The sequence below is a fragment of the Pyrus communis genome, chromosome 8 (assembly GCF_963583255.1).
Source record: "Pyrus communis chromosome 8, drPyrComm1.1, whole genome shotgun sequence".
Classification (NCBI taxonomy): Eukaryota; Viridiplantae; Streptophyta; class Magnoliopsida; order Rosales; family Rosaceae; genus Pyrus; species Pyrus communis.
Window position 1 is genome coordinate 15,196,014 of NC_084810.1, and position 14,510 is coordinate 15,210,523.

A 14,510-nucleotide genomic window follows, 5' to 3' on the forward strand; every position below is an offset into this window, starting at 1 on the left:
TGAAAATTCGTAGGCAATAATTCGAGGAATGCATTGCACTTTTTGTCCTCCCCTGAGCTCTGTAGCCCGTCGAGTAACATAATAGAGTTCAATGTGGACACGAAATTGTTGCATAGCCTGTAACGCAACATGATAAAATTTTGTGGAGACACAAAAATCACTAACTGGTCACAACAAATACGTGCAGTTGTATGAAAATTTATGGACAGAAAACATCGTATTGTGCCCTACAATATACAAACACCATACACAATTTTTATATACAAATATATAAAGATATATGGGTGCGTTTGTTGCACCGGACTGTCTCGGACTGGACTAGCTGCAGGGACTAAGTTGGACTGGCTTAGACTAGACTAAGCTGGACTAACTTAGTGAAGCGTTTGGTGCAGTGTCGGACTAAGAAGCAGGATAATGAAAACAAGATTATTCACCATATTTGTGTTTGCTTAGACTAGGATTACATTATTGTTCTATTTTAATAGCTCCAATACATGTGTCCAATGCCCTAAAAATTGGAGGGTTTGGAATTGGAATTGGGGTTGGCATAGGTGTAGCAGCATTAAAATTGAAATGGGAGTAACAATCCACAACTTGCCCTTAAAAGTTGATTTAATTTGTCTTCTTATCACACATTAAACGTCATTAGCCATCAAATACTTATATCAACATAACTTGATCCAAGGATTTCTTAGTCCGACAAATACATCATTCACTAAATTTTCATCCAGGATATTTTACAAAATGCCAGTTAACTATAGTATAGCATTCCAAAGTAGATCTCCATACTTTACAAAATCCTAGTTAACATTAGCCAAAATACGTCATAGTGCAAAGCTAAGTTAGAAGAAATAACCTAAGATTGTACGATTAATAAAATACATCCATGTCTAAGGGCACCACATAATATACTCATCCGCTTGCTTTGTCGCTTAAAAGCCTTTGGACGAACACTTTCTTGAGTCCCGAATTGATTGCCCTGAACACTCCCACATTTTGTGGTTTTTCCAAAATAAGAGTCAATGCATCAATTTGATCCATAGGAGAAAGACCCATTGCTTCAATTTGATCCACATTTAAGGACATTATGCTACTGCACGCTTTCCATCTGGCACAAAGAACAAACCAAATAATATAATCCAGCTATGCTATATCAGCTGATAAAACAACATTACCGCAAATATCAAAAGCAAACTGAAACAAGTACAAAATTTCTAGGTATACTTATACCTAGAAAAACAGAAATCATGGAAAAATAGGTAGGGAAATGACAAGTTGCACTTGAACTAATCAATCGTGCAGTGTTTTGGTAATGGCAGTGGAGGAGATGGCGGAATTGGGGCAGGCACAGGCCCAGGTTATGGTGGCGGGGTGGGTGGTCATGACGAGAAGATGAACAAGGTCCATGGAAATATTCAGTGATTTTACTAGAATAAGATAAAATAACTATTTTCCAATTTAGTATGGCTATGGTGACAAGAAGCAAGAAAAAACAAATAAGTCGTAGTTCTCTTCTGAAGGTATTTCCCCACTGTACCGGTAATATAGCGGTTACATGTAATAAAGTTAGTTTGGTTTGTATACAAGGTGTGTTGTTTCACTTAAACAGAGAAAGATGAATAGTTTGGTTTGTATACAAGGTGTGTTGTTCCACTTAAACAGAAAAAGATGAAGGGCAGGAAGAACAGATGTTACACACCTCACAGTGCTCACACAGTTCAGAACTTGAATACACTATGCTGACTGCACAAAAACGAAATTTACATGCCACCAATTGTGTGACCAACAACAGCAATGACATAATTCGAAGCCTAAATTGCAGAAGAAAATAAATCAACTAAAAACGTTGTAAAAAGTATATATGTCTATAATTTAACTTCAACCGCAAGGAAATGACAGTGCCAAGTAACAGAGACAAATCTCATCCATGCATAACATAATATGTACTGGGAACTAAGAAATGACCCTGTTCTTGGAGGGGTTAAAGAGTCAAATAGAATATTGGAGGGGTTAAAGAGTCAGTATGCAGTTCTCGGACTATTGGCAAACGACTCCCTTGCGTGTATGGTGGTGTATATAAAAGGGAAGAAACAACAAACGTTTTGAGAATAGCACCTGCGGTTAGGAAGATCAATATGCAGAACAATGCTGTCATTTCAATGTAATGTTGAGTTCATAAAGCTACAATGGATGCTATGATTCCTTATCATCGAATGTACGAATGATGCTAAGTCTGCGTGACTCATGAAGAACTAGGAACTACAAGATAAGAAAAGCAAGACAAGGGATAAATCCGAACGATATTAACAAGCAATTAGCTGGAGCATTTTAAAGCATATGGCAAACTACAAAGTCTAAACAATCCAAGCCCAAGTAACATTTGAATAAATCAATCTAAACCATAACAACGGGATTATCAGTCGAAGACAGTACAAACAGAAAAATGTGTCTTCAGAAACAATGCAAATGAAATGTATTCAACAGCCAATAGTATCGTGCAGTTTTTCCACTAGGAGCCGGTTATCCCGCAGAAAGATAAAGAAATAAGACCAAAAGATAAAGAAATTACTCGTAAGTAAAAGACGAATGAGTTGTTCAAAGTTCGTATTGACAGTGGAGTCCTAATGAGTTATTCACCGAACATTTTCTATACATGTTGCTTGCTAACTCGTATGCGTATTCTTTTGGCAGACTTACTAATCTGCTGAGAAGACGAACATTTTCCTACTTTACCGAAGCAACACTATCGCATCATGTTTTCGAAAAACCCAAAAAAATCCCATTCGAATTAAAATCTCGAATTTGTTTAGAACCCAGATCATATATCAGATTTACACATCAAATTCGAAGCCAGATCACATTTCAGATTTACACATCAAATTCGAAGCCACATCAATTTGTTCAAGTGCAGAGGTCTAGGATTCAAAATTTCTCAAACCCAAAACAACAAAATCAAATAAAGCTCAGTAATATCACGATCTGCAAAACAAATGACGAAATAAATCGAAGATTCAAAGTTTACCAGACAGCTCGGAGCAGATGAGGGAAGACGTAGAGATGAGGGTGAGGAAGACGCAGAGATGAGGGTGAGGAAGACGACGATGAGCGACGGCAAGACGACGATGAGGGAAGACGACGATGAGCGAGGGCAGGGAGGACGAGCAGGAACCTCGCGATTTTCTCAGTTTCTCTGGGCTTACGAGTCCGCCCAATTTCGGGGATCCTGGGTAAGACCTCGTAAGGAGGTGTTTAATCCGAGCGAATCCCACCTAATCTCATTAAACCAAATCCTGCAGCAGACCAAACAAGGGACTATAATCCAGTCCAGTCCAGTCCTCCTTAATCCTATCAAACAAACGGGCCCTATAGGTTTATGTAATCACACTTGTCCAGTTGTCCTCTTCCTCGTCTCTGTTCACCGTTTAATCTTTTCAATCCCACATCTGCATGCTAGGACCAAGACTGCATATTACATTAATTTGTTCTTTTTGTGTTGAATTAAAGCTAAAAATCAAACACGAAAAACTAAAAGTTAGGATTTAAAATCTCAAGAAAATCATTTTAATCTTTAAATTTTAAAATATAGTTACCACGGATTCGGCCAGCGACATGAATTCTTCAGCTATGTAAGTGTAGTCTGGGGATCCCAAGAATAGATTATGATGGCTATTTCTGGAAGACGTCATCAAAGATTGTCGTGCGTCTAGTTACACTAGGGCATCTGAACCCTTCCACATCAGGATATTCGGGCAGTTTACCATTTTCCAGGGGAAAGCATACTCAGATGGGTGTCGTAGAATTACTTCACCTTCTCTCATTAGAGAGCATGGCTAGATTGTTGTTGAGTATTATTCATCTTGTGCATGATGTTCTAATTTTAGCTAGATAAAGGGGATTATTCAGGTTCTTATTTGTCCATAGGTCAAAGTAAGGTTGTGGTAATAACCATCCGCCTTCTTCATAATTGATGAAGTTGTACTTACAAAACAAATTAAATACCTATGATCAAGGCAAAAAACCATACATCCTGAGAAAAGGGAGGGGGTTTGGCCAATGAACCTCTGATGCCTAAGTCAATTTTACTAAAAAGAGAGTGAGGTTTAAGGTTGAACTATAGAGAATTAACTTCAACTAACTTGAGAAGTATGGAATGAGTGTATTTATAGGAGATAGGGCTAGCCACATGTATAGGAATTGCCATGCCATGTGTCGGCATCTGATTAACCAAAGTATGTTTTGTTGGATGCAGTACAAAATATCTTTAATATATTGGAACATCTTAAAGATGATTGAGAGTAATCCTTAGAGATATTATTAAATTAATAATAATATCTAAGAATTATCTTAGGAGAATTTTCGGTTGGATGTGATTGTGCTTCCTCGATTAAAAGAATGTCTTCAAGTAGGAAATACAAAAGGTAGAAATTAGTTATTAATTCTGCCTTTAATTCCCTTGTCTTATTTCCATACCATGAGCAGAGAAGTTTGAAGGATTTGTAGCTAGCAACTCAGGTCTTCTCGGTGGTTGAACAGTGTGTGGAGCGAATGTGGGCCTCTCCAATTTAATGAGGGCATTATCGTTAGTTGTGAATAAAAATCCACTTGTCATCTCTAGAGTTTTCTAAATTATTTTTGGCCAACTGGAAGACCTACTAGCTGATAAAAACAATTACCGGGTTAAATTTAGGCCATGGTTAAAATTATAGCATTATGTTTTTTTCTCAAGAGGTCCATGATTTATAAATTTGGATGCAAGGGTTTCCAATTCTTGAGATATTTGGATAAAGATTTTTATTTTATTTTTTAAAAAAGAGAGACAACTGGTGGTAAATCACGGCTATCCACCATTTCCAAACTTAAAAAGACTATGGAGAATTGCACCCTGCCCGTGAATAAAGAGTTGATTTCTACACATTTCTTTTAACTTTTCACTCTTTTTTATATTTGGCCATAATTCAAACGTACACTATTACCATAACTAAACGGGAATGTGTAATATGAGAAAATAGTATGTACCTTATCTTTCCGTTTGGATAATCTCTCAAAAATAGCATCCAAACTGTGCTAGAACCAACCTAAGCATTTCTCACTATACAATCCAAACCTAAGCACCACGCGTATCATGCATAGAAATTAAGGTTACATAAGTCTTTGAGTTATTTATCATACGAATCTCATTGTACGATCTAGCGGTATTTTTCATTACTTATAAATTGAAGGTCATTTTAACTCACATAAACGATGATAACGTACAATATTTGTTAAGTTTGATATCTAGGTATAGTTGGCTGATTATGTATCTTAGCACAATCAATCCCTCCCCCCTCCTCCTTAAAGTTGAATAGCCCCTCCGCTTAAATTATAATATGTTTTGATACCGTAAAATTAGCGTGTTGACTTGCCCAAGTCAATCCTTCAAAACCTGGTCTTGTTTTTGGCGTCAAAGCCCAATTGCACATGAAATTTAATCGTTAAGGTAATGATGAAGATTAAGAATTAGCTTTACATGTTGGTTTCAATTTCAAAGCATAACAAAGGCCCCAAACTTGATATCAATTTTCACAGCCCCTCTCGTTGAATTCGCAAACCCTGTTTGGTGTTCCCCCATTGAGATCTAAACGTCTCAAAACTGCCATATGTAATTAGACGGGCAGAAAGACTTGGGTCAAGGTCCACCCAGCAGCCAAGATTAATCTTTCCATCTAATGGAAATTCAGCCAGCATATCACTTATTCTTTGGCTCGGAAGGTCGTTTAGTTAGAAAAATTGATTAGTAATGATGATTATTCGGAAGAACTACAAGCTTCACATTTGTACCATATTTATTGATTTTATTGTCGGTCGCTTTATTAATACAAATGAGTACGATTCTTGAATACTAAACGATTATATCCTTGGTTAATTATATTAACTATTTTTACTTATTTATATTAACATATGAATATCCAATTATTAGATTTTTGGTTTAAAAGACTCGCCATAAAGTTAAATACATGTCTAATCCAAAACTATAACCAACAGAACTTTGAACGGAACAACGTCGCGGTAGTGTTCGTGTCAATTAAATAAAGATTACGTAAATTTTTGTTCACATATATATCTTTATTTCATTAATACGGAACACCACATATCGTTATACTTGTGCCATGTAAGTTTTCATTGTTTTAGGATGATATTGTTTGGGCCCAAAATATTATTTTGGGCCGAGCTAGGAGTTGTTCTCGGCCTAGTAATCTTCTTCTAGAATTATCATGGGCTGTCCAATCATTGCAGGCCGTCCAGACAGGATCGGTCGAATCCTATTGCAGGACGGATTGGTTTACATAAGGATGGAGTAGTAGAGACCTAGTGCAATGAGGAGTCTTAAGAGGCTAAGGATGTTGAAACTTAGGAGATGAATCTGGTTTGATGATTAGCTCGATTCAAAGTCCTTTTGGAGTTAGGATTGGCCGAAACCTAATCAGATTAGGTTGAGAAGTTCTAATCCAAGTATGATTTTAGCCCCGCTATGAAGGTTTTCGCTACTATAAATAGAGGAGGGAGCATACATTCAAGCTCTCTCCAATCCAACACACAAACTGCCCTGCTCAAACTCTCACTCTACGCGAAACCTCCCAACAACCTTGAGATTTTTTTTTCTGCCAACATATCTTTAGTTTGGATAAACAGCACTATGAAGGCAACCAGTGACATCTTCAATTTGGATAAACAGCATTGCCGCCGTAGAGTTAGCCGATCGCAAATCACCTTCAGTTTGGATAAACAACACTGCTTCGAAGTCAACTGATTACCTATCTAAGTCTCAGTCGACAAGGGTTTACGAGTCCTTGTTGGTAAAGGTCATCTCATCAGCCTTCTCGGCGAAGTGAGGTGTTACCAGGTTACTACATTTGGCACATTAAAAACCGAATCTGATATTGAACTTCACAAAACTAGCAGCCTTGTCTTCAGGCTCTAGAACCCGAAGGCCAAGATGTGTTCCTTCCTCAGCCACAATCGTAAGATCAAGAAGTCAGCAGAGCGCTCAACGCAACATCAACACATTTTACTCCCTGGCCGAGCTCAGCCGTCGAGTTGGCACGCCCCGCACCTAACCAAAGGACGTAGTTAGCTCATTAGTTACTTTGCCTGCACGCCACGTAGGCTTAGTAGTTTTTAGGGTCAACAGATACTTACTACTTAAAGTTGTACATTTGCACTGCTGTCTCACTCCAACTCCACGGGGAAAGCTATAAATTAGATATAACATATAAAGAACAATGCTTGCAAAATAAAGAAGCAAAATGTCACCTTTACTAAAAGGCTTCTTTGTACTTGATAGGAGCATATTTATTCGACTTTGTTAGCTTGTTTCTTTGCATTTAGTAAGTTAGTTTCTATTTATTATAGTGATTTAAGCTATTTTCTTGTGTTTGTTGGTTTATATGGCAAAAGAGGCAAGAAAGTGCATTTTGGTGCATTTTAGAGCAATTTTGGGCTGGAATTGATAGCTTGCATATGAAGCAAGGTTGATGGAGGAATTTGAAGTTCAAGAGAGGCTAGGAATGTGCTTAATATCTGGAAGAATTAAATCAAAGACTTGGAAGATAAGGAATCAGCTAAGAAGAAGGAAACATTATCCAAATTACCTTATCTTATCCAAACCTTATCCAACCTTATCTTATCTTATTCTAACCTAATCTTATTCCACCTTAATTCCAGCTGCAAGGAGGACATCTAAATGACATTAGAACACCTAAATATCAGGTTTCTAGAAGTCCCATCCTTCTCCTAAAAAGGTGCCGCACCCTTTCATCCCTTTCCTTCTAAAAACCAGCCACAATACCCTTTCTAGAAGGCCCATTCCCTGCTGCAGGTTCTTAATCCTTTTCCCCCTTGGTTTCTGCCGAACCCTAGTCCTTTTCCTTCTTGAATTGTGTAGTCATTTTTCCTTCAGAAATTATGTGAACCTTAGCCTATAAATACATCATTATGCCGCACAATTCAAGGCTCCATACCCCATATATTCACACCATAATTCGCACCACATACACAGAAATTCCTCAAGTGCTCCAACAAGGAAGGAAGGAGAAGAAGGATTGGAGCCGTGCCTGCCACCATCCAAGGGAATGCCGCAGCCTATTTAGGAGTGTTGAAGCGTTTCTGGGTTCTTTCTATCCTTAGTTTTAGTTCAATGTTTATTTTAATTTGGTTTTCAATTATGATGAACATGAGGAACTAAATTCTTTTTAGTTAGAGGCAAATTCAAAGCCATGGACATATGTTTTATATGAATTGATTTCCTCCAGTTATTGTTTCGTATGAATGGGATTTACTTATCTGTTTGATTGATAACTTATTCTTGTATGTTGATTAAGGATGCATACTTAGTTTTCATGCATGAATTTGATGCTAAAATATAAGGGAATTTCATCTAATCGTTATGAACTTATATTTATAAGTAGTGGAAGTCACTAGTCATGATTGTGTTAAGTAAATCCATGGCAGCAGTATCATGCAGTTTATAGTTACGAATGCCTTGTCAATGCTTATGATTTTCATAGAACTTAATGATCTTTGATATGTCTCTCTATCATGCAGTTCATATAGGGAACTTGATAAGAATAATATGATTGTGTCGGTGAGTCCAATTCAATGAATTTAGGAAAATCTGAAAGTTAATTTGTGCTTCTCACGAGTAATTTGGGGCATTCTCATTCATGGTTTAAAGGAATAATAACTGAAAATCGATTTGTGTTGCATATGTGTCATGTGTGGAGAAGGACCCTCTAGCTAGCCTTTCACCCATTCATTCACCCAAATTCGTACCCTTTTACTTTGTTTCTGCAAGTTTGTTTGTTTTAAGTTTAAAATTCGTCCAAATACCCCCTTAGTTCTAATTTGTGTTAGTTTAGTTTAAATTCGTCAGAATATGTCCCTATTTAGTATTTTGAGTCTTTTTAGTTTAATTTTCGTCCAAATCACTTTCTAGTACCTGTTTTGAGTCAATTTAACTTAGTTTGTGTGTTTTGAGTCTATTTAGCTTGTTTTGAGTTGTTAGAGTTTAGTTTTCTGTTTTTGGGTCTAGTTTAGTGTTTTAGAGTTTTAATTATGTAGATTAGCATCCCTTCTAATCCCCGGCCTAGAACGATCCCTACTTACACATACTACAATTATAGGGTTTAATTTGTGTGTTATTTTATATCACATCAATACTTCGTCAAAGAGAGGGAAGCAAAAGAAGAAGAAAAAAAGGGAGACGAAAAAATGCATGCAGATAAAAGTTTTGCAGGGTTGTTATAATTGTTTGCAACTGTGGGTAAAAATAAAAAATAAAACTTTTAAACAGTAAAAAAGGATGTGACGTGAGAGTTTATGCGTGTTTATCTCCTCAAAATCCGGTTGTGATATCTTGTTGTTGGCAAGCTTTAAATTAATGGAATTGAAGGGTTTGCACCAATTTTGGTGGTGTCCTGTGCTGTGTGTGGGCGCCTACCTTTTTAAGTTTTTCCAATTATTTTTCCCCTTGCATATTCAGTTGGTTACTTTTGCCAGTAATTTTGGTAAACACAACTACTATTCATAACGCGTAACCGGAACTGTAGCCGAAACAAAAGAACACACCATGCTACAACTAAACTTAATTACCATGGTGTTGGGTGATAAAGAAAATAAAATTACGGATTAAATGACTATAGCCAACAATATCTGTAAACATTGAAATTTCGGTGAAACAAACACTCACCAACAATTTAAAGTTTTAGCTTGACATGGCGCACCGTGGGTCTTACAAGTTGCACACATGGCATATGATTTATCAAAATCGGACGAGTCATTAAGAATGACACGAGTTGACATTTGGCGAAAAATAATTAAGGATTTATCTTTAATTAATCTTCATTTATATTAAACAAATTAATTGATTTCAATTAAAGAAAATAATCAACAAATGAGATGAACGCTAAATCCGGGAGATTGAGCAAATTAATGATGGCCAAATTAAAGATGAAAGGTTATAGATTTATTTGATTAAATCAAAGATTTCTTGATTACATCAAATCACAAATCAAGTCCAAATTAAGTTTTGGTTCTTTCGTCAATTAATCAAGTCCAAAATCAAGACCAAATTAAGCCTTTACCAAGACATGGGGAGACCTATAAATATGAGGCTCCAAGACAAAGAAAAGACATACATCTACACAGCCTCAAACGCTCAAACACTCAAACACCACATAGTACTACGGTCTAGTAGTATTCTTCTTCACTTGCAAGTAAAAAGTCTTAGGTACGATTGAACCACATTATTTTTAGTCCATTGTGAGGCTAAGCCCACCCTCCCTTCCCCTTAGTGTAGATAATGTCGTTTGTTCAAAAAAAAAAAAAAAAAAAAAAAAACACTCAAACACTCGCGTTCTTCGTCAAGCTCGTGGAGAATTAACAAGCACAACAAATACACATGCCGATTCATCAGCACCAAAGCCGAAGACCACCTACCACGTGCAACTACTCATGGTCCCACTTACTTCAAGATCAAACCTTGACGGCCCTTGAAGAAATCAAGCCTGATTCAAGATCAAGTCTCTACAACCCTTGGATCAACCACACACATATTCGGGGGTCGAATCAGAGGCCAAGTTTTGTTTAACCCTAATTTTTCATTAATACAAATTATTATTTGGTACGCATGTTCTTATGTCACTTGTTGGAGAAAAAATCGTATTTATAATATCTTACAAGCGACCTGTGATAAGTGTCCCCTCATCAATGGAAGAAAGTCTCAAGAAGTCACACAAACTAAAAGAATCACCATAATATAGCAATTACAAACTCGTAAACAAGTTCTTATAACTACTTAACCAACATGAAAGAGAACACCCACTAGTACTAACTTTACAAGTTATAGTTGCATAGTAAAGGCATGATGAGGAAAAGCCGCACCGCCCTCTAGTGATCTTGCAATCGTTCGCAAAAATGATGAAGCATAGAAAAGCAGGGGGCACATATGATATACCGATCCAAGAATGGAATGTCTTGGGAGAGACGGATATAGCATGGTTGGAAATGAAGAAGATGCCAAACGAGTGGCAAAAAACACTTTGGTACCTATCTACAAGAATAAGGGCGACGTGCAAATTTGCATGAACTATAGGGGTATTAAGTTGATGAGTCATACAATAAAGCTTTGGGAGAGAGTAATTAAGTATAGAATGAGGTAAGAGACACGGGTCTTAGATAATCAATTTGAGTTCATACTGGGGCCCTCAACCATGAGGCAATCTATCTCTTATGAAGATCGATGGAAAGATATAGAGATATGAAAAACGATTTGCATATGGTCTTTATAGATTTTGAAAAAACGTATGATAAGGTCCCAATAGATATTCTTTGGAGGATTTTAGAGAATAAAGGAGTACGAGTAGCATATATCCAAGCTATAAAGGATATGTATGATGGAATGAGGACCGCTGTAAGAATTCATGAAGGACAAACCAAATGCTTCCCCATAACTGTAGGGTTACATCAAGGCTCATCTTTTAAGTCCATTACTTTTTGTATTGGTAATGGAGGAGTTGACGAGACATATCCAAGATCATATTCTTTGATGTATGCTTTTCACAGATAATGTAGCGTTGATAGATGAAACTCATAAGGGAGTAAATATGAAGCTTAACCTTTGGCGGGAAGTGTTGAAATCTAAAGTTCTTCACCTAAGTAGGTCAAAGACAAAGACATATTAGACATAGTATATGGAGTGCATGTTCAACGGAAACAAAAGTTCAATTGAGTTAGGGTGATTGGAGATCAAGAAGTACCAAAGAACGAACGTTTTCACTATCTTAGATCTATCTTGCAAAAGAATGGAGACCTCAATCATAGAATACAAGTTGGATGGATGAAGTGAAGAGTGCATCGGGTGTGTTGTGCGACCATGATATGCCACTAAAGCTCAAGGAAAATTTTTATAAGACGGTAATTAGGCCAGCAATGCTTTGTGACATGAAATGTTGGACAATAAAGCATCAACATGAACACAAAATAAGTGTAGTAGAGATGAGAAAGATTCGTTGGATGTGTGGGCACACGAGAAAGGACAAGATTAGGAATGAGAATATCTGAGATAAATTAGGAGTAGCCAAAATTGAAGATAAGATAAGAGAAAATCGGTTAAAGTAGTTTGGACAAGTGAAACAAAGACCTACAGACGGTTCGGTTAGAAGATGTGATTATGAGACAGAGGCTCAGGGCCAAAGAGGTAGAGGAAAACCTTGGAAGACTTGGAAAGAGACCCCAAGAAAAGACTTGGACTACTTGGATCTAACAGAAGACATGACAGAAAATTGAGTGTAGTGGTGTTCTAAATTCATATAGCCGATGTCGCTTAGTAAGATAAGACTTTATTGTTGTTGTAGTGTATCAAACTATTTCTAGCGCAATATATCTATAATGAATTCATGTAGACTTAGGAAAACAAATATCATGAAATTACCAAAAATAAATAAATAAAAATGACATAGAATATAAACGTGGGCATTTAAATAGAACTAAGAGACTAAACTCAATCTTGAATCTCGTATTAGGCATTAATCTAAACTTCATCTTATATAAGGATTAAAATCTAAGTTTTCGAAATAAATAAATAAATAAATAATCTCGTTTATGTTAAGTGCAATGAAAAGACAATCACGAATTAGCTATATATCCAAACAAATCTTTTCTACGTGAAGTAATACGCTCCCATTACGTCGAACTAGTATTTATCACCGTGATCATATCCAATTAAAACCAATAAAATAATAATGCATTGCATGTACATCGTGATCATGTTCATGGAGCGCGCTCAAGCACAAATTTATAAGTACTTTAATTAATAACCACTCTTTTCAATGCCCTTATAGTGTGATCCTATGATATATACATACATACATATACATATATATATATATATATATATGTATATTTGTTTGATGCCCTATATCTCCTATGTATTTGTCTAATTTTGGGTATTTTTTAAATAATTAAAGTTAAATTGATTACATCACGCAAGACAAAGTAAACAAATTGTTCCGCAGCTAAATTTGAAAATTAACTTGCAATTTCCATTAAGGCCACCTCACCACGATGGTCATAAAATTTAGTTTAGTTTTTCTTTTTCTTTTTTTCCATTAATATTAGGGAGATTAAATTTATAGACAAAATTTTGTAAACTAAATGACATAAAAGTTGATTAATGGATTATGACTTAAGCGTTAATAAACGTGCTCATTCCTATTAGTGACATATCATTTAGTTTGCAAATTTTATCTACAACTTTAGTCTCCCTAGCATTACTCATTTTTTCCTCTCTCATTTAATCCTTGTAATATTGCGATTTTCGGTGAATTAGACTTTCAATAAAATGCTTGAAGTCTAATAATTGCTTTACGATTTGTCATGCTTTATTGTGATTATTTTAGATTTATTTTACAAGAATTCTTTTGGGATTGAATTTTTCATCAATGTTTATAATGCGCTTATTCAATTTAAACATGTAAGGTTTACTCAGAAAAACTTGTCACCACCCACCCAGTCTTTGGCCTTGAGGTTGGCACCAATCCTTCTTGATCCCTTTCTTCTCTTTCTTTTCTTGTTTTTTGTAATGGTCGCTTTCTCACTTGTCGAGGCAAGCCTTTGTGGTTGTCGTTGTGGTCACTCTCTCTTTCTGAAGAGAAGAGTTTTTGTAGCGGTTATGACTTATTGCTTAATCCTAGATCTTAAAGTGACAAATATTGTTCAAATATAAGGTGATATGGTTTGCTTTGCACACTTGGCAAGGGTTATGCGGAGAAAGTTCGACGTTTGTTGGAGATAACTCATAGCAAGATTTTTTTGTCGATGACAAGGTTCTAAAAGCCGCTATGGGTGGTGGGTCAGGGCCTTAAGGTAGAGGCCTAGACGGATTTAAGTAAACTTATTATATATTGTAGAAATAAGTACCTATTTGTACTTAAAAGAACACATAATCCTATTGGGTTACATAAACTGCAAAAGAAAATGACATATAGATTATAAAATATTAGAACATATTGAAAACATGAGAAACAAGCATATAATGAGTGTTATCCAAGTATTCAACAAGTCCCTTACTTTTTATTTACAAAACAAAATGCAAATGAAAGTTATCAATTTTCTGTCTAAGCAAGAGTGGTGATCTAGGCAGTTAGGCAAGCACCAAGGTAGGCTACGCGGCTGCCTAAGTGGGTCTAGGTGAACTTTCTTAAGTTTCAAATGCCTAAAGACTAATCGGGGTGGTGGCCAGCCGCCCAACGCCTAGGCGGTGCTAGGCGGAGATTTTTAGAACAGTGGCCCAATCGCAAGATCATCAAGGGGTGGTGCGGTCTTTTCTTCGTGATTGTTGTTGTAGTGGTTTGAGGGATTCACAAGCATGTTTTCTTGTCGGTTGCAAGGTATTCAGGTGATGATACGATATTTACATTATGTGTGTTGATGGTGTTAAGTCTGGCTCGTAGGGCTTAGGACTTGTGAGCTATCTT